The 21804-nt window shown below is 44.3% G+C and overlaps 1 protein-coding gene across 9 annotated transcripts in view; it reads left to right on the top strand.

The window, feature by feature from the left end:
• Window positions 1-21804, top strand: part of Tiam1 (TIAM Rac1 associated GEF 1) — a 401135-nt gene that overhangs the window by 147215 nt on the left and 232116 nt on the right. For 2 of the 9 annotated variants that reach the window (XM_010608609.3, XM_033755950.1), the window contains exon 3: window positions 13736-13958. The exons of the other annotated variants lie outside the window; for them this stretch is intronic. The gene's annotated coding sequence lies outside the window, so the exon portion shown is untranslated. The remainder of the gene's footprint in view (window positions 1-13735; window positions 13959-21804) is intronic. 9 annotated transcript variants of the gene reach the window in all.

A 21804-nucleotide genomic window follows, 5' to 3' on the forward strand; every position in this document is an offset into this window, starting at 1 on the left:
AAAAAAAAAAAAAAAAAAAAAAAAAAAAAAATTGAGCCGGGCCTGGTGGCACTCACCTGAAATCCCAGCACTCCACACCCCGCACACATCGAGATGTTATCTTTGGCATTTGTCTTTCTGATGATTCTTTTTTTTTTTTTTGCTTTTGTTAGTACATTGTTGCAGTACATAAAGATCACATTCATTGTGGACAGTTGGTACTGGTGCATAGCACCTCTTACTTAATTCGTTTTATGGTCCCTTCCCCTCCCTACTCACCCTTCTCCTCCGTCACTCCTAATCCTCCTGGATTCTAATGCAATCTTCCTCGGTGTTTACATCCATCTTAACCTTGCATTGTCACAGATATGACAAGCCGAATCTGAGGTCTTCCTTCTTTATTGATTTACATGCTAACGTAGTCTGCCACTAAGTCCTGCTTTCCCCACACTGTACATTAGATCCCTGCCCCTCGCCAGCTACTTGAGAAATATTTAAGTTTAGCCTGGCATGGTGATTCATACTTATAATCCCCACACTGTGGGAGGCTGAGGCAGGAGGATTGCAAGTTTGAGCCCAGTGTGGGCAGCACAGCAACTTGGGGAGACCCTATCTCAAAACTAAAAAGTAATAAAAAGGACTGAGGATGTAGCTCCATGTTCGGTCCCCACCACTGCTCCCCCTGGTACGCATATGTAGAGTTCTTTTCCTTCTCAGTATTTATTAAATAATGCAGAAATGATAGCTACTTTTGTAGCACTGGCATTGTGTTAGGTGTTATGTGTAATCTAGAGGTTATTAAAAGCATACAGGAGGATGTGTAGGTTACATGTAAGTTTGACCTCATTTATAAAAGGGACCTGTGCATTTATGGGCCCTCTGAGAAGAGGTGGATACTGAAGCAAGACCGTGGCCATGCTTGGTGCTGAGTGGCTGGCAGGTGGTGTCCTACAGCCCAAGTCCAGCGTGTCAGCTGTTTGTGTAAATGATGTTCCCTGAACTGTGGCCACGTGCATTCAGTTATTTTCCAAGTTTCATTTGCTTATCAGTGAAAGGCCCTCAAGGTTTGAAAGATTTTCTCTCTGGCCTCTTAAAGATGTTGCCTTTCTAGTAGTTTTTATTCAGGCATTGAAGCCCAGGAGACCTGCTTTATTTAAAATCTCTAGTTTCTCGTATTCGTTGCTTGTTATTATTAAAAATTCAAGCCACAGTCCCTGCTGTGGCTCTCCTCTCGGTCCTTGGGTTATTTCTGTGGGGCCCGCTCTTCCTCTGCGGGGGGGCCTGGTATGATGGGGAGTCACCACTGGTGTGGGAGGGGAGGAAGAGAGAAGTTCTGCAGGACAGCCCTACCCGAAGTGCTCCTCCAGCACTCTCTCTGAGAGCCACTTAACCTTGTTTTTGTTTTCATTCACAATTTAAAGTTTCTGGGGCTTTCTTCGCAGCATCTCCCAGAAACAGGATGGCCCCTGATGCTTCATGCTCTAGCTACTTTCATGCTTTTGGGGACTTTGTTTTAGTTCTCAGACACAGGGAGCCATCAAGCCATTTATCTGCCTGCTAGTGGCGCAGAGAACAGACATTGCCCTTTCTCCCTTCCTAACACACACAGACGCGCGCACACACACACTCCCTCCTGCACCCTCAGAGCCGCCCGCTCCCCTGCTGCTCCCCTGACGCCTCTATTTCAGTAAACTCCCAGGGAAGGATATTCATTTCCCTGGCTGCCTAGCATAGTGTTGGAGAAGACTTGAGTCTTCTTGTCCCTCTCGTAGGAGTCACCAGTCTTGGTAAATCCCGCTTAAAACAAGACTCAAAAAAACCAAAAGTCTGCTGAAGTCTTTGCCCCCTCACCAGGTTCCCGTAACCTCTGGGGCCTGGCTTGGAGCTTTTAGCCCAAGGAAGCCAGCTGGGCCTCTCCTGCAAAGGCGGTGGCCTCAGCTGGGGCAGAGTTGCAGGGCCCCGGAGGTAGATGGGCAGGGCTGGCCGAGGGAGGGAGGATGAGCAGCACAGGTCCCAGGGAAGGGCGGCTTGGGTAGGGATGACAAGGGCCCGTGGGTGGAGCGGAGTGGAAAACCAGTGAGTGGAGCACCCAAGAGGCAAGAATCAGGTTTCAGAGTCACATGGATCCTGGCTTGTAGAGAGATTTGGGAAGCAGCAGCTGGTGTGTGGGGCAAACTACAAGACAATCCTGTCTCGAGACTTTCAGAGAGATGCAAGAAAGAAGGAAGTCTCATCCCTTTGGTTGCGGAGGTGATGGGAGGGCAGTGTGTTTAGGAGACACCCTTAGGGGTGGAGTGTGGTGGCGCACGCTGTGATCTGAGCTCTGGGATGCTGAGGCAGGTGGGCTGGCGCTGTGGCTCAGTGCAGAGGTCCTGGGTTCAGTGCCTAGTGGGGACAGGGGAACATCCTCAGGACCTGCTACACTGGGGACATTTGAGTGGTTCAGAGGATGGTTCCGGAAGCTGGGTTGTCACAACAGCATGTGCAGGCATCTGACGAGGGCCATCCTGCTGTATCGGAACACGGCGGAGGGTGCCACATGGGGACGCAGAGGACGTGCTAGTTTGGGTCTCTTCGTACAGAGCCACTGATGCCACTGAGGGCACTCTGGTCTCATGGCTTCATCTAACCCTAATCGCCTTCCACGAGATCCACCTCCAAATGCCATGAATATGTGAATTGGGGGATTAAGTGTCCCATATAGGAACTTTTGGGGATGCATTCAAACCATAGTATCATCTTTGGGAAACTGCTAGTACAGTTGCCTTAAAATGGGACTAAAGTGAGATGAGAAGGTGGAAAATAAAGAAAAGGAATGTGGTCCCCTTCAGACTGGCAACTGACTGGGTCTGAATTTTCTAGGTTCTAGAAAGGGTTAAAAGCTGGCTTAGCCAAAGTGCTGTTGAGCAATACCATGATAGTAGGAACCTTCATTAAAATCTAATTCCACCGCATTTTGGGAGTGGAGTCACTATAAACAGGAAGAGTGTTTCAAAACCGAGTTTTGGCTCTTTGTAATTTTGCATCCTTTCAGCTGACTCAGTAAAGAGTGTCCCTTTACTTGAACTTTAACTTATAAAAGATGATAATTCAAAAGTCTGAGTGGCTCCCTGCTTTCACCATCCAGGCCCTTCTCAGTGTCAAGGTGGTCATCTGATGTCAATGACGTAAATTTGCAGTTGGCCAACTCTCCTTTCTTCTCCTTTCTGCTTGTAGCTGATACTTGATAAAAGCTTGTGGCCCCAGATATGAAAATAAGCAATAAACAAAAGAGCCCTAGACAGCGAGGCACATGCTAAAATGCCTGTATGATTCTAGAATATCCCATGTGACTGGAATTGATCTGAAAATAAGCTCAAGCTTTTTAGCAGAATTGATGTCTTTGGCCTAATTCATGATCTGCTTTCTGTGTGGAAGAATACATCAGAACCTCGAAGCCTGTGCACATGTAAAAGTGCACGTTTCCTAAGAGCTCTTAATTACTTCTGGGTTCAAGTTAGGCAGGTCATTCATTCACTGATTTCTTAAAATTCCTTATATGGATTAGCTTAAGAGCAAGTGACTCATTTGTAAAGGAGAGGATTGAATTGTTTGTTTTTTTTGGTACCTGGGATTGAACTCACAAGGCACTGGCGCTTGTGAGGCAGACAGCGGAACCACTGAGCTAAATCCCCAGCCCTAAAAAGAGGAGGTTTGAAAACCTTGGTGGTGGAATTGGAGTCCTCTCCTGATGGCTTCAGCCTCGCTTCCCTTTGGTGTAACAGGGACATTTACTGCCCCCCCACCTCACCTCGGCACCAGCGCTACCAGTGATGCCATGGATAGAAGGTTAAGATTCCGGGTCCTTTAGCATCATGCTTATTTACAGGTTATTGGGATTTTGGCCAAGGCTCTCAGACTTCTCTGTGTTTGGGTCTCACCATCTGTGAACCCCACTGATGGTGTGTAAATTAATAAAATGCTCTGGAAGCCCAAGGTAAGAGACTTTTGGGGGTGCCAAGAAGAATCATAATAAATAATATTAAACAACTCCAGGGATTTTAGCAGTTTTTACAGTTTTGGCTTCACACACTTCGAGGTTTGGAATTATTTTACAAAACTGGCTAGAAAAATCATACACCAGGCTTCCTTTGTGTGATTGGCAAGAGTTCAGAAACCACAAGGATCCCTGCCTCCCCAAGATCCTTCATGCGAAGGAACCAGCCTATGTGGGGTGGACCTCTCCCTCCTGCCTCTCTGCTCTCCCTCACAGAGGAAGAGGGTCAGGGTGGGGGAAGTGCTGTGGTGAGTAGTGAGTAGTCCATGGGGTGATTAGAGTAGCTGGTGTTTTAATAGAATTATCTGTAGAACTGGAAAAACTCGTCTGACCTCAGCCATTCTGGGAGCCGCTGTGACTGTATTTGGGAATTTGTTGATTTTTAAGGTGAAAGGGAAATGAAGGAGGGGCAGGGTGACACTACCACTGACATTTTGCATGCCTGCTTTGTTGGGCGTTTGTCCAAAACTTTAGATTATCTTTGTTAATCGTTGGGCTTCCCTGTCTGCGACTGAAATTCTACCCATAACACTCACTGTTTTGGGTCAGGGACACCAGCATAGTCTAATCATTCCCTGTCCTTACACTTAATAATACTATGCACATTCCTCTAGAACAACAGCTAGATTAATAGTTTGGAGCATGATAAAGTTTGCTGCATTACTGGTAATAGATCACATGTTTATTGCTTTCATAATAACAGATAGCACATTAAGGTTACTTTCTTTAAGATACCCTGAAGGAGACAAAGTATTGGCTCACTGCTTTAGAGGGTTCCATCCATGGTCATTGTCCATGGTCAGCTGGCTCCATTACTTGTAGGTCACAAGCATCATGGGAGAGGTAGAAGCATCATGGGAGAAGGATATGGTAGAATAAATCTGCTGACCTCATGGCCACCAGGAAGTCAGGGGTGGGGCAAAGTGTACCTTTCAAGCCGTGATCCGCTTCATGGGGCTAGGCCCCACTTCCTAAGAACTCATCCACTGATTCTTCCACTTTCCACAGATAAGTTTCTCAGGATCTAATGACTTCATAAAAGTCATCGGATGGCAGCTGAGCCTCAACACAGTGAGCCTTTCAGGGAACATTTTGGATCCCGACACTAGCAGAGTCAGCTCCTAGGCTGTGGCACTCGGTTTGTGTCCCCTGGCACTGGCAGTGGGGTAGAGAGTGGGGAATGAGTCCTATAAATAATTGCTAAGGAGGCATCTCCTGTGGGACTTGTGTGTTTGTGCATCTCTGAGCAGAGTTTACTATGACAGCAATCTCTTTGAAGGCGTCCTGTGCTTTGAGTTCTGCAGGAGCCCAGTGAGGCAGGCTCCTATAGGAAACATGGTACTGGCTCCTTAGAACCAAGTCTTGGGAAGGCAGAGGTAAGTTTTGTGGGTGAGGGATTGTGCTGACTTGGTTTTGCCTCTCTTCTCAATATGTTCAGGTGTTTCCCATCCTTGTTGTGTGCGTTGGGAGGAGTGGATTGGGGAGGGTTCTGTGATAGCATAGACAAGGCTTTCCATCAGAGCCTGGTCCGTCTGGGGTTAGGTTGAAGACATTGGCTTGCTTGGATTCCTTGAAGTGCTAGGGCCCCTTTCTGGCTGTTCCACCTATGACTACGGCTTTGTGGCCATTTAGTTGTATCTGCAAGTTTTGAGGTGCGATATCAATGGATTAGAATCTCCAAGGAAAAGGGACCACTGGCAAAGCCCTGCAAAGTGATGAATATCAGGAGCATTATTTAATTTTTAACTTTTTAATTTTGAAATGATCACAGGAAGTTGAGAAATAGTACAAAAAGGCCCTGTGTACCCATCACCCGGGTCCCCCTTCCCTCCAGTTGTGACGCCTTATTTAATGGTAGTGCATTGTCAAAGCCAGGATGCTGATAATTGGCACAATTAACAAAACTTTAGACACTGCTGTAGTTTCACCAGGTTTTGCATGCGTTGTTTTAATAGGACTCGGTATAAAATTTGAGCAGTGGTTTTTGATGGGCAAGAAAAACCTCTGAGTAAGGCTGCAATAAATATTTTATAGACAGATGGTTTTTAGCATAGTGCTGTTTGCCCAAGTGTTTCTAACACAGCCGACAGTGAGTGGAATGTGAAGACCAGCAGCTGAGATATGGAACAGAAACCCAGCCGTTTGGTTATTTTCACCGATGGTCTTGAACTCCTTGTGGACACTATCTTCTTCTTCTTCTTCTTCTTTTTTTTTTTTGCTGTTGCTGCCTTTTCAGAAGGAGGATATTTTCTGGAGATAAAGGATAATTCAAGGTCACCGTGTCACATTATGAGCTCTCAGAGAGGATGATAAACAGATGTTTTCCTGGAAGAAGGCAGGGATTTGGATGAATCAGATAAAAGGTGTGGATGATGGGTCTCAGAGATCACGGGTGCCATTTGGTGAGGGCTGCAGGAGTGGATTTGCTTCCACAGCGACAGCGCTGTAGGAGTTGGTGCTGTCGCCTGCCTCCCTCGCTGGTGATTAATTGCCCCTGCCTTGGCGATGCTATCACGCTTCGCTAAGGCTTCCAATTAGCCCCTGCCTTATCTGCCCTGGCTCTGAACTGTTCGTGGGAGTGCCTGTCCTCTTGGCTAGACTAGGAAGTCTTCGAGGTCCGGGACTAATTCATTCTTTGACTTTTCCTGTCTCCCTTCTCCCAGTATCAAACCAGATGCTTTGAGCAGAAGGGTCCTCCATCCCTCTGCCTCAAGCAATTTCCAGCCTTATTCCAGCCTCACTGCCTTAGGTACTGAGCCGGACATCTGTTTATATGTTATATGTATGTGAAACCAATAAGCCTTCATTCACGATCGATTATGTTGTCATTTTGTACCATCACAAATCACGCTGGCTTTTTTTCTGCAGTTCTCTCTGAATAGCAGTAAAACAGACTGAGAGCTTGGTAGATTTTTTTCTTTTTAAAATTTTAAAGCAGTGGGAAGTCTTTGTGTATGTGGTTTCTCTATAGTATAGGATTTTTTCTTTTTAAGAAGTTGATCATCTTTTATACTTAATTGTTATCACCTGGGATAATTATTTAAAATTCTTCTGACTCGTGGCTGCCTTTAGGAATTAGGCTTTTTGAGAATGTTGGCACCGGTCTGTGACTGGGACCTCTTCAAATTGTCATTGGTGCCCCAGAGGGTTGTCTTCTTTTGGAGACTTACAGGAAGATGTATTTTTCAGTCCTTTCTGCTAATAGGGGACAAACAGAGGAGACAATACTGTGTCTTTGGGGTTTTCTTGAGCGAGGCAGTGTGAAGGAGCCCTCTGAACTCCCGTACAAATGGCGGCCTGATGGGATGTGGTGGAGGGTGACAGGGACAGGAAGGTCAGGAAGCAGTGCTGTCCCTCACGGCCCAGGGGCCCAGGTCAGATGTCATTTTTGTTCCCCTTGCAGGGCCTTGCCATTCTCTTGCCCCGCCTACTTTCTTCCTCAACCTCTTCCTTCTTAGATTTGCAGACTTAATCCTTGCCAGGTGCCTTTGACCTGGCGCAGTGTGTTCGAGTACGATACTGCATGGTCTTTCCTCTGGTAACAGGCCCAGATTTTTCAAGCGGGAGTCTGCTTGGCTACAGCGAGTCATGGGTGCAGCTAGCTGTTGGTGGGAGAAGGGCCCTGTCCCCTGGTGGTCCCAGCTTGCTGAGGCAGGCTCTCAGAAAGCGGGGTGACAGCAGTGGTGATTGACGTCCCACCCTACGCAGTAAAGGAACAAGGCTCTGTTGTGTGTAATTTGGCCCTGTGTTGCATTAGAAAGGTAGGGTCCATTTCTATTTGGCCTTGTCTTAGTTTCGAACTTTTCCCAGTTTTAATTTTTCTTCTAGACAGTAGAATAATGAGGAGGTGTTGAAGTGCTGTTGTCTTAAGCCTTAATGAAGACTTAATTACTGACACTGATCAAGGACAGAAGTTATTAGATACATGACATCAGCAATGTATATTTAACTTAGGAAATACTTCGATTCATGTTTTAAATTAGATGAATACAACTGAATTTAGCTTTTCATATGTACTTGTTTATTGTTTTGAGTTCCTAACTTTGATTTAAAAACACATACTCATTGGCTGGGCATGGTAGTGCACACCTATAATTCCTAGCACTCTGGGAGGCTGAGGCAGGAGCATCTCAAAGTCCAAGCCCAGCCCAGGCAATTTAACAAGATCCTGTCTCAAAACAATAAAAATAACAATAAAACCCCAACATACTCATTGTCGAGTGAGACTTGTTTTATATTTAAGAACTTGTGTTGTGTTTGTGAGTCAACTAGAGTGACAAACTGTTAGAGGGAAGAGCCAGGGGCAGGACCTAAAGGCCTCCTTTCCCCACTGACCAGCTGTGTCATCTTGGTAGCTGAGTTATCTGAATCCCAGTTTCTTCTCTGTAGTTGGGATAAGCATGTTATCCATCTATGGTGTCGTTAAGAGGATTCAAAGAGCTTAAAATGTTAGAGGTCCAATTCTAGGGCAGTTGGAACACAGGAGTGTCTGAAATCCTTAAGGGTCTTGCTCTGCTGGAGCGTGTTTTCCAGCATGTCTGCCACCCTCTAATTTAAAAATCGGAGCACTGTCGTTACACTTCCTTCCACTGCTATAGCAATTAGTTCGGTGTGTGGTCAGTGGGGCCCCATAGTGGACAGGTAGGCTCACTTGCCTTACAGAAGCCAGGGTTTGTGAGTGAGTGTGTGTGTGTGTGTGTGTGTGCACGCACACTCACAAGAGACTTTCCAAATCAATAAAGATGTCAACATTCTTTGGGAAAGGTCTGTTTTCCTAGGCAAAGTTAACTTTATTTGCCTTAAGGGTATAAATGAAACTGGAGAGATGACATTTTGGCTTTGATGACCTTGGGAAAGACAGTCGTTTTGGTGCAGTGGGTCACTCATTGTGCTATTGTGAACGCAGACTCCAGAATCTTGATGGGTTTTAATAACCCTGAATGTCTTATTGAATTCCAGCAGGCGGGGACAATTTGAAATAGCATCTCCCTGTAATTGCTGGGGTTTTATCCATCTCTTGGGGCTGTAGCATGGACCTCAAGACAGAGAGACAGAGACAGCCAGACTCTGTAGCATGGACCTCAAGACAGACAGACAGACAGACAGACAGACACACACACACACACACACACACACACACACACAAGACACAAAATCCTCCTTGTTTTTAAAACATTCACATTGTGTAGCCTTTTCCCTGAGAAACAGAAACTTTTTGGGGCAGGCTCCTTTAGCTGAAGGAAATGTGTCGTCCCCTGGTGCCCCCAACAACTCATTCATCAGCCAGAGGAAGCAATTCTTTGCTTTGGAATTTGAAGCAATAATGTATATAATTTAATTTAGCTGACCTAAACCTTAGTTCCTTAAACTTTTTAAAGCATTAATAGAGATTGTTATGTACCCTAAATCAAAATCTTTATGCTTTGAAATAGTACACATAATTTAAAGATACTGTGGTTGAAATTTAAAAAATAAATACCTTTCTTTGAAGACAAATTGTATGTGTTTCTCCACGGGCATTTATCTTGGGTCTAAAATGTTGCGGTAAGATCTAGAATAATAGAAATGTGTTGCTGTCTTATACATAGCATCAGCAAGTAAAGCAAGCAATTCCATCTTGTGGAATTCACATTGGCTTTGCTGTTTCTTTAGTTTCTGGCAAAAAAGTGACTTGTTTGAGAAGAGACAGGGTTTGTGGGAGAAGGGATGCTGATATTTGTACTTCTCTTTCTTCATCGACTACACAAGGTAAGTGATCAGCTCCATACATTTCTTGTTAGTTTATTACACTGACTTTATTTTATTTTTTTTGGTATCGGGGATCGAATTCAGGACCTTGCACTTGCGAGGCAGGCAGTGGAACTACTGAGCTGAATCCCCCCACATTCTTGTTATTTTAATTGATCACGACTTTGGGCCTTTACTGAGGGAACAGTTATTTTGAGGCCTAGGAACCGTGAGCTTTGCTGTGGGGATGGTGAAGTTCTGCAGGTAGCAAGAATTTAGGAATTTGGGGGATGCTGGCAGCTGTGCCCTTGATTGGTCACATGCTTATTGAAGTATAAGGAGGAAAGAAAAGATGTGGGCTGTTTCCCATCACTGTATCATTTTTCATGTTTAGTACATTAAAATTATGCCTTGACTTACTTAAAAATATCACCACATTTCCATCGGTAACACCATCCATTCACCTTGGTGTGGGAAAACTGACTGGGTCCCCCTCAGGCCCTTCTCATGCATAGCTATTCATTCAGAGAGACAGCATAAAAAGTAAGATTGTTAAAAATTTTCCAGTCCGTTCTGAAAACAGGTGCTGCCTTTGTGAATTCAAGTTGGTGAATGATGTGGTCATTTCAGCCCACTTTCAGCGCTGGTTCTAAAGAACAAAGGCATTTTCTGGGCCCCGAAGACTGACGTTTGTTCGCAGAGATTAGGCACTTCCTGTGACCTTGGGTCCAGTTCTGCCTTTCGGTCGGGAGGCAGAGGGACTGGGAGAGGTGCGGAATGTGCAAACCCTCCTGCACAGAGGCAGGCTGAGGCTTGCTGAGGTATTTACAGGTGTTCCGTGTCCTTCCTTTGCTCTGTAAACCGTCAGCGTTCAGACCTGTTGCCTCTGCCTCTTCTGATCGCCTTTCTGTCCTTCTCCTCCTGTCCCTCCACTCCCCCTGGCAGAGGCATCTCTGCACCCTGGAGTTCTGACTTCTGGAGAGGAATGAAAGGGGTTCTTTCTGTAGAGAGAGGTTTGTTTCACACAGAGCTGTCTTTGACGGGGGTCTCACCAAGCAGATTTAGAACATAACTGGGCTGGCCTGGAGCCAGGATGGATGGCTGTAAATTAGAGCCAGAGTGAGGTTTCCTCACGTCTTTTTCCTGCCTTCTCATTTCTTGCAGGGAACATTGGCAGAGTTAACCCAAGACCTTCCTTGGTTATTGTGTTTGTGATAGCTTCAGTTAGTGGAGACCAAAGCCTGAAGGTATTCAGACAGTTAACAGATGGTTAAAGGGCAAGGGCAGAAGAATGATTCCGAACTGACACCAAGGAATGCTTTTAAAATACACCTAACTGTAACTGCACAAGTGGCAAAATGTCTTGCCAACATTGTCTTTGTCTAAACATTGGGGGTAAGAGAATAGAAGACGCGATTTCTAGTTTGTTTTAGAAAACAAGACTTGGAGCTTTCTTGGCAGTTTAAAAATTTCTCTTTGAAGGAAAAAGGGGATCTGAAGCAATCTAACAAAATGTATCGTGTTTGTTTTGAATGACAGGTATAAAGAGGTTCATGTTTTGATCTCTACTTTTCGAAAACAATTTTTTTTTCTTCAAAACAAGGCAAGGAAAGGGAAAGGAAAGAAAAGAATGAAGGAAGAAAGCAATCGGAAGCATGGGAGCATAGAAATTTTGATGCGAAAGGGCTGAGTGAGCACATGGCACTTGCTGTGTGTATGACTTTGTCCAAGCCAGCTTCTCTGTCACAGTTTAGGTTATTTATAAAAGTGATATAAGCTGGCATGCTAGTCATTTGTTAAGAAATAATATTTCTTGCTGGGTGTGGAGGCGAACACCTGTAATCCCAGCACTTGGGAGGCTGAGGCAGGAGGATCGCTGTGAGTTCGAGACCAGCCTGGGGTACATACTGAGTTCCAGGTCAACCTCAACTACATAGTGAGGCCCTGTCTCAAAAAAAAAAAAAAAAACAAAAAAAAAAAAAGAAAGAAAGAAATAATGTTTCTTTATAGCCAAACATAGCTCCTACAATATGAAAGGCACCTCAAAAGTTTTAGTTTCCTTTCAGTGCCTTTTTGATGTTGTAGCACAGATCTGTTGCTTCTGGGGCCTGTAACGTGTTCACCAAGGGGCCATGATTTGTGTGTCTCGCTGCTGGACGGCCTTGAACCCCCGGTGGTGCCAGTGACTGTCCCCATTGGACGGCACAGGACAGTCGTGTCAGGTGGTACAAGCTGCCCAATGGGACAGCTGTGCACCTACCAGGTTGATGCCTATGGGAACCAGTCAACATACATCTTGCTAGAACGTATAGTGCTGTTCACTTACATACAGTGATGTCATCACTGTGATCAAAGATCCCTTTGCTTTTGTGTCTTTCCACCGTAAAAGGTGGCAGGACGTAGTCGTTACAGCCTTGTCCCTTTACGTTCACCATTTGAGTAATGTCTAGGGTTGATGTTGTGGGGATAGGATCGACTGATGTCATCTCTCATGCACCTGACATTCCAGGGACAGCAAATTGTAAGAAACCATTTGTCAGGTGACAGCAGTGGGCTAAGAGGACAGCCGGCGAGGGAATGTTGGGGTGACTATTTAGAGGGTGGTCTAGGAATGCCTGTCCCGGGGGGACTGATGTCTGCATGGAGGAAGAAGGCAGGCCTCATGGAAATCTGGAGAAAAAACATTCTGGGTGGATGGAGCCGCCACGGTGTGGGAAAAGCAGGAAGGGGCAGGGAATGGGATTTTGAGCCAAATCACCTGCAGGAGGCGGGCGCTTGTCAAAAGTTGAACCACAGAGCAAGCCGCTCGTCGACTCTCAACTGTGTTTTGCAGAGTCGACGGAAACTAACAGTGTATGTGTTCCTTTGATTACAATCCCCATCATATTATAATTAACTGCTAGCTGTAATTATAGGACTTCCTCTAATTTAGTTTAGCACTCTGGGGACCCCTATTAGCCAATATCCCGATCAGTTTCACAGCCATTAAGGGGAGGGGCCCTTCTTCCTGTGGAATTGTAATTCTAGCAGCGCATGACCCACCTCCTCTCCCTTTGGTCCTTCAGGTTGCCCCCACTTGGTCCAGGCTTTCTGCCTGGGTGCTGTTTCAGGAACGTAGCACATTGTTCCCTAATTAGGATGGATTCTCATGGATAGTTGTTAATGAAAAATAGGTGTCTCCTGCCCTTTTTAGTCACCTCCCTGATCCTGTATAACAGAAATTTTCACCTGCCAGTTGGGGGAGTCTGCATGTTCCTTCCCCAAGACTGATGTTCTAGTCAATATTACCCTCTTGTCTGGCATCTTTTACTCCCCTCTTGCCCTTGACGTCAGTTCCTTTGTACAAAGAAACACAAACTGATCTGTTTTCTCGGTTGGACCAACAAGTAAGTTCTCCAGTCCCCCAAAACCCAGTCTGGTCGTCCTTTTCACTCTTTTGGTGTATCTGGTAGTTTGCTGTGTTGAGGTAGCCTCGGCCTCCGAGGGCTCCTTTGGTCCAGTGTTCTCCGCTGTGCTGCTCTGCCTGTCTTGTTTTGCCTCTGTGGCCCGCTCTGGGACCTACTGTCCCCTGGATAGTGCTCTTGCGGGGCTGATTATGGCCTTATGAGAAGTTCCCCCCTGAGAAGTAGGGCCATGTCCAGAGAGTGCCATCTTGTTTGTTTATTTACTTATAGACAGGGTCTCCCTATGTCGTTCAGGCCAGCCTTGAACTCATAGTTTTCCTCCTGTCTCATCCTCCCCAATGCTGGGATTACAGGCACACACCACCACCCCCAGATACTGTATATATTCTATTCATTTTAAAATAATGTCGGTAGCATGGCGGGTGGCAGCTACAAATCCCCCATCCTGTAGAAGAAACCAGGGCTTGCAGGTGACGAAGAAGAGGGGATGGTTTCCCAGGGCTGGCTGCTAGTTGTTCTCACCCTGAGCCCTGTGCCTGCTTTTGCTCGTCCTCGTTTGCCTGTGTCTTAAAGACTTTCACTTTTACAGGTGTTTTAGATCTACTGCAGAACTGAGTGGCAGTCTCCCTTCTCCCAACACCTGGGCTCCCAGACTTCTGCCGGCAGCATCCTGCAGCGGAGTGGCCCCTTCTTGCAGTCAGCTGGCCACCGAGTGCTGTCACTGCTGTCCAGAGTCCACGGCTGATGCAGGTGTTACTGTTGGCGGTGGACTTTCTGTGGGGCTGGATGGATCTACACCTGCCCTTACACAGGTGCTGTGATGGTTCAGTGTAGCAATTTGCATTCCGAAGAATCTGTACTCTCAGTTTTGTGTTGATCTCTTTTGCTGGACCTGCGTTTGGCTGTGCAGTTTCCTCCTGTGGTGCTGGGCAGTGGCAGGGAGCTGGAGGTTACCGTTGGCCCCGTCACTGGGGGACATAACCGATGCTGCATTTAATAGACTCCGTGAAGTACTCAATACCTTGTTCTTGTAAAAGACATCCTGTCAGATGCTTTGCTGTCACTGTTAAGAGTATGTTGAAGGCAGCCTGGGATAAAGTATGGCTTTTGGTAGGTTAGGTGCATTTTACACTTAGGATGTTTTCAATTTATGGTGGTTTTTAGCTAGATGTAATTCTGCCTAAATTCATGGAGCATCTGTAATATACAGAATTATCTTCATTACCCTAAAATTCATCAGTGCTGTTTATTCATGTGTCCCTACCAGCAACCACTAATCTTTTAAATGCCTACATAGCGTTGCCTTTTGTAGAATGTTGTGTCGTTGCAATTTTACACTGTGCAGTCTTTTCAGATTGGATTTCCTCCACATTTTTCTGTAGCTTGATGGATCATTTTCTTTGGTTTGAATAATACTCTGTTGTATGATACACTGCAGTTTATCTATTTGCCTACTGAAGAACCTATTGGTTGCTTCCAGAATTTGACAATTATGAAGAAAGTTGGCTACAAGCATTCATGTGCAAATTTTTGAGTGGATATACTATATTGATATATTCTATAAATTTACTGAGGTTTATTTCTTTCTGATTATGAAAGGACTTGCTCCATTGTGTAACATTTGGGAAATATAAAAAGAGAATTGTAAAAATCAGTACAAGTGCACTTATTAATTTGATGTAACAAAATACATGAAATTGGAGCTCTCTTGGAAATGTGGGACATATGGTTATTATATATTATAACAGTCAGTGGTAAAGACAAGAAAGATTTAGGGCATTCCAAATGTTGGTTCTGTTTCCAGTAAAGATGCTTAAGTAGCTTTTTTATGATACTCAGTGTTCAAACAAACACTGTCAGCTTTACAAAATAGCGAGCATGGCTATTGAACAACTGTACTCCAAGGAAGTATTGAAATTCTTACCTTAAAAAATAAAATCCAGATGTACTTGAACAATGGTCCTTGATGCTGGTGGGGAGCAGTCGTGGCCATCTGTACAGACCTCAGCGGTTGGGATGTACGCTGGTTTTCTAACACCTGATGGCTGGGAGTGTTTTATGTCATGGTAATCACATCCAGGCATCCTCCGAGTGGGAAGACGGCAGTGTGGTGGGGATGTCAGAGATGCTAGGCTGATTCAGTAGCCAGGCCTCAAACACAACCCCAGAAGTTGACCCTGATATTCTGAGCCAGGTATCTTGAGTGCCTCACGGATGTGACACCCTGCCCAAGGCCCTTCTTTCTCAGATAACCTCAAATGGCTGCCCACAGGCCCCTGAGCAGTTTTGCCAGCCTCGGAAAAGTTAGCCATCATTTTTGTTTTCTTGTTTTAATTTATATTTAATTTTTTTATCCATCATTTTTTTTTTAAGTGAAAAAAGTGGAAAGAGAATATCCATTTGCAAATGTGTGGGAATTCAGCACCATGTGGTTCGAATTGTTTTTAATGAATGAATATGAGTATGTTTTGGCATAGGTTCATTGAAAAAGTGCTGGGCTGAATCAAGTAGTAAAATATACACTACGTTTATAAAGGTTGGTAATTGTTTTCAGTCTTTTCACTTTTCGGGAACCATAATGAAGTTTCATCTGAAAACTGTAAGTCACCGGGCCTAGACCTGGCCATTCCTTGCTGAGTTACTTTAATGATTCACTTTCTAGAATCTTCTCTGATGGAATCCTTAGTGATCGAATTTGTGGTAATCATGTGGATGCTCCCCCTGTTCTTAATGCTTGCTTTCTTTGCATGTGATACTCACAGGAAGGGCTCAGTATATAGAAGTCAAAACAAAGGCCACATTTAAATTGGAAAGGATTTTCTTAGAGGATGGGATGGTGAAGTTGACTTAGGAGCTGAAAATTCACCTTTTTTTTTCCTTTGGTACTGGGGATCAAACTTGGGTCCTTGCTCTTTCGAGACAGGCAGCGGAACCACTGAGCTAAATCCCTGGCCCCTCGCCTGTCATTTTTAGTGACAGTAATACAGGTGAGCCTCTCTCATGTGAAATGTTTCAGACCAGATATGTTACAAGGTGGGCCTTTTTCCTGTGGATTTTGGAATATTTGCATTGACTTGACTCTGAGTATACTGTTTTAGATCTTAGAGCTTTTTGGAGTTTACAGATTAGGGATGCTCAGTCTGTAGAAAAGTTTTAACAAAATGTTTATTTGTGAGAATCTCAGTGCCTGAGAGAGGTGTAGAAAACCCAAGAAGGCTGGAGCCCCGGGATTTTCTTTCCCTGGTGATTCAAGAGAATTAAAATAGCATCTTGTTTTTACATCCTTAATCCTTTAGTCTCGACTGAAAACATTAAGTTCCTAATACTAGAGCCAGAGAAGTGGACTGCTAGGAAAGGAAGTGTAGTTTTCCAAATCATTCATACATTCTTTCACTTGCTTTGGAAGTTTTGGTGCTTTCTTTAAAAAAAAAAAAAAAATCCTGTCATACTTTTCAGTAGTTTTGCTTGAAGTGAGGAAGTTGTACAGAAAGCAGCATGTTCCAGGACCTTTTCCCGTTGCTGGAAATATTCCTGATACTGAATGGGATGAAAAATTTGTCCTGTTGGACAGAGCACATGACAAAATGCAGCATAAGGAGCCCCAAAACTTGGAGCAGAGGCTTGACATTTATAGTTATAAAAATGTACTCTACGAATTGATTTATACAGAAGAATGCCAGTGCTAAAATACATAAATTGAAGCTTTTAAGTGGATTTTATAATTTAAAGTGGTCTTAAAGAAAATCTACCAGGTGTGGTGGCACATGCCTGTAATCCCAGCACTGGGTTGGGAGGCTGAGGCAGAAGAATCACTGTTAGTATGAGGCTTGGGCTACATAGTGATTTCAAGGCCAAGCTGAACTAGAGTGAGACCCTGTTCCCCCCCAAAAAAAACCCAATAAAAAACCCCAAACCAAAACAAAGAAATAAAATGCCTAGGAGCTATGCATGGTGCTGCATACCTATAATCTCAGCATTCTGGGAGGTTGAGGCAGGAGAGTCTCAAGTTGAAGCCCAATATGAGCAACTCAGAAACTTAGTGTGAGACCCTGTCTCAAAGTAAAAAATAACAAAAGGCTTAGGTTATAGCTTAGTGCTAAGTCCCAGGGTTCAATTTCTAGTACTTGCCCCCCACCAAAAAAAATTATAAGAAGACTAATCCTCCATGTTGTGGGAAAATTCTATGAAATTCGTATTTCAGTGTCCACGAGTAAAGTTTTATTAGAAAACAGCTTTGGAATTCATGTGTGTTCTGCTCACAGCAGATTGTGTGCTGTGGAGACATAATTGCGTTGATGTGATGCAGACCATATGGCCAGAAAAATCTAAAACATTTGCTGTATGGCCCTTTAAGGAAAAGTTGGCTTTTGTTAAGTTCAACTTATTTTTAAGTTTTACATAACTTTTGCTTTCAAGTACATAAAAATTGTAGGAATATACGCTACAGAGAAGTGTCCTGAACCCTGGTTTAGCAGAAGCAGAGCTGGCTGCTGGGGGTGGCCTGTCCCTTCGCCTGTGTCACCTTAAGTTTATGTTTGATCCCATGATGGGTAATACTTGTCTATTGTGTTTTGATTTCCAAGTTTTTAATTTATTTAATCCTCAGATTAACTGTATGATCAGCATTTTGTGTGTGTTTGTGTGTGTGTGTGTGTGTGTGTGTTACCAGGGATCAAACTCCAGACCTTGTGCTTGCGAGGCAGGCAGTGGAACCACTGAGCTAAATCCCTGGCCCTCAGATTACCTGAATGACACAGATATAATTATTATAATTATTATTACCGTTTCAGAAGACTTTGAGGCATAAAAATACAGACAACTATAAAATGTCAGCTTTTTGGATGGATTCGACGTCAGGCCACCTTGCTCTCTTTCTTTGGCCCGCTGTCCCTTGCTTCTTGGAACTAAATTTCATTTAATTGTGTAACTGTTCATCAGATTTACTGTGTCTTCCACATACACTATTGTGTTCCCTCTTCCCGTGCTGCCATGTGGAGCACATCTGTGTTCCCTGTTGGAGTCACTCACAGTTCTCGGACCATTTGTAGGACTTAAGGATGAGATATTGGTTGACTCTGATTTAGAAATTGAAAAAAACTCAAACCGTACGATAAAGTACAGAAAGATGGAACAACGTTTTTAACTTAGGCACCTTTTCCCTAGATCTTTTGACTTTCTATTTCATTTGATAAATGTAGTTGCAGGATTTCTTTTTTTGTACAAGGCCCACGCAGAGGTTGTGCATTCCCTTGTGCATCCTAATTATTTTCTCACTCATTCAGCTCGAGCTTACTGTGTGCCTGGCACTGCGTTAGGGGGAGCATCTGTGAAGACACCAGTGTAGGTCTCCCAGAGTAAGCGACAAGGATGCGGCCACCAGCCAGCGAATGACCTCCCTTCCTCCACTTAGATCTCAGCACTTGCGCATTGCACCTTTGGTGTTACGTTGCTTATGATAATTTTGCAACAGCAGGTCCCAGCCGCAGAGGAGCAGCTGTCAGTCAGGAAGCCTGTCCACCGGCCCAGATTGTGCTGATGATTCGCAGCACCCTTGCGGACACGTCCACGGGTGTGCAGCCTTGCGGTGAAAATGCGGGTTGTGAGGAACCTCGTGGGCCACAGGATACGTGCAATCTGTTGCCGACCTGGGGCTTTCCTTTTCCGAGGCATACAGAAACTGTCCCTGGAAGGGACAGGCAGAACAAGCTAGTGCACAGTGTGGCAGGACAAGGCCGGTGTGTATCAGTTTGGGGACTCTGAAGTCTCACTTACTTGCAGCTCGCTTTCGAGATGGAGTGAGGGAACGTGGGTATGTGAGGAGGTATCGGGGCGGGATCTGTCCTACCGATGTGTGGGCTCCTGGAAAGTGACGTGCGGCCCCAGCTCCGGCACATAATAGGTGTTCACTGAACATTACTTTGTGCTGTCCTTGTTCTGCTTAGTATCCCGTGATGCTCGGAGAAGCAGTATAGCCTCAGACTGTGAGAAGGCTAGGAGCAAAACTTTATATTCTCCTAAGTGTTTGCAAAAATAGTGGTTATGCTTAGCACTTCAAAAAGATGTTTATAATACTGAGAAACGTGGTTTAAATATACAGTACATTGTGATAGGTCACCACGGTGAAAATGACAAACTTTCCATGTCAAAGACACAGCAGCATCATTTTTGCACCAATGATATTATGTGGGCAGCTATTTTATATTATTATTCACTGTAATTATTTATATTGTTTACCGTCATATTATTCAGTATCATTTTTTTTCATTTAAAAAATTCACTTTCCATGGACTTTTTCTTTGACTTCTGTTTCCTCATTTAAAATATTCCCAGTTGATGATCTTTTTATGTTTTCTTTTACATTTGTCCTTGAAACTGCAAAAAAGAGTGAACTGCATTCTTCTCATCAGATATCCTTCAAAGAGCAGTACCGCTGGAGGTGTCCCAACCTCAGGGAGAAACAGACCAGAGAGCGGTCAGGAGCTTGTCCGGCTTGGTAATAATCTGTTCCTTGCTTTCTTTTATGAGATACAGGGCCGCCGAGTAGCCTGTGGTCAGAAATGATGAGATCTGGAGAATTTAAGTATTTGACTTTTCTTTGTAACTTGGTTACAGTAGACGATGCTGTTCACTTCCCCAGACCTTCTGTTGGTGTGGAAGGTTGTCAACATCGGGGGTCGTGCCTGTTGTCCCCTACGATTCAGTTTCTCTGTGGCCTTGTTGGTCTTCTGCAGGGACACAATACCCTGGGGAGGCTGAGAACTCCACCCACAGAGGCTAGTGGGAGCTGCTTAATAGTGAAAGTGTTGCGTGAGATGTGAGCTTCTCATTTTATTCCTTGTTTTCCTCCTTTTAGTCTCTGGTTCAGGAATTTCTGCTTGACGTAGTTTAAATGTCTCCGACAGCATGCATCTCTTTGCACAGCTTTTTGGTGTTTGTCTTAGTAATTCAGGCTGACCTAATGAAATATCACAGGAAGGCTTAAACATCAAATCCTGCAGCCTGGGAAGCCTGAGATGAAGGCACCTCCTGATCAGGATCCCAGTGCAGGCTCCCTTCCTGATTTGAAGATGGCCGTCTTCTCTGTTTCCTCACATGGTGGGTAGAGAGCATTTCTCTGGTCTCTCTTTTTATGAGGGTACTAATCCCATTTATAAGGGCACTAATCCCATTTATAAGGGCCCTAATCCCACTTATAAGGGCCCCATCTTCACAACCTTCTTATCTTTCAAGGGTCCCATCCTTAAATAATACCACATTAGGGTTTAGGGTTTGGACTTATAAATTTGGGATTGCAGCACAGGATGGTCTGCTTGGTGCCTCACGTGATGGGGAAACTGCATTTTTTGTGTCTGCTCACAGGCTTGGCATATTCCACACAAGCACTTTTGATTTTGCTGGTGGATTTATTGTTTGTTTATGTGGCTTGAATGCTAATGCTATGCCAGGTACTGCAGTTGCTCACCGGTTTATGTGACTTAGATCATTTACTTTCTCCAAGAGCCCAGTGTGAGGAGTGTTATTATTTTCTTCATTTTGCATAGAGGGAAGCTGAGGCTTGCTGAATTTCAGCATGGTCTGAAGTTATTCAACTTGTAAGCAATAATGAGGCTTAGATTCAAACCTGGTTCTGATTTCAAAGCCCCTGTCACTGACCAACCTGGGGTAATGTAAATTGGATTGAATTAACCGCACCAGACCACTTCATGACGTGTGTGTGTGTGTGTGTGTGTGTGTGTGTGTGTGTTAAATTCAGGATTTTGACCCACATTTTAATGTACTAGAAAAACTAGGGCATTAAGTACATTCTTTTTCTTTATATTATCTCTTTCTTTATATATCCTTTTGAATTATCCTCAAATGGATTGTTTTAAACAGCTTTATTGAGCTATAATTCATATGCCCTGTATTTAAAGTGTGCAATTCAATGGTTTTAACACATTTCAGAGTTCTCCCACTGTCCCTAACTCGTTTTTAGAACAAGAGAAACTTTGTCGACTACCATCCATTCTTCTTTCCCCTCCAACTCTGTGTCACCCTCAGTTCTAGGTAACGGCCATTCTAATTTGTCTCTATAGATTTGCCCATTCTGGGTATTTCATCTAGAAGAAACCATTCAAGGTGAGGTCTTTGTTGTTGATGTTTTTATTTAGCGCAATGTAGCCAACTTCATCCATGTCGTAGCAGGTATGAGAACTGCATTTCTCTTTATTGCCCCATAATACTCTCTTGTATGGATGGTCCACGTTTTTGTCCACTCATCGGTTGGTGGATGTCTTGGTGATTCTTCTTTTTGGCTATCACAGTTAGTACTGATATGAACCTCATGTGCAAGTTTTTATGCAGACACATGTTGCACTCTCTCTTGGGTCTATACCTAGGAGTGGAATTGTTGGATCATGGGGTCACTTTGGTCTTAACTCTTTTGGGTAGCATCCAGTGTGTTTGCCAGAGCGGCTGGCCTATTTTACACTTCCACCAGAAACATAGGAGGGGTGCAGTATCTTTCCATCTTCATCGGTACTTGCTGTTGTCTCTTTTATTATAACTGTGTCTGTGTGTGTGGAATTGTATTTTAATTTGGCCTTGATTTTCATTTCCTAGAGTAGTTGTATGTGCATCTTTCCGAGGGGAACTGGCTTCCAAATATGGATGACTCTC

Source organism: Fukomys damarensis, unplaced genomic scaffold (assembly GCF_012274545.1).
Source record: "Fukomys damarensis isolate Sample0158 unplaced genomic scaffold, DMR_v1.0_HiC HiC_scaffold_24, whole genome shotgun sequence".
NCBI classification, from domain to species: domain Eukaryota; kingdom Metazoa; phylum Chordata; class Mammalia; order Rodentia; family Bathyergidae; genus Fukomys; species Fukomys damarensis.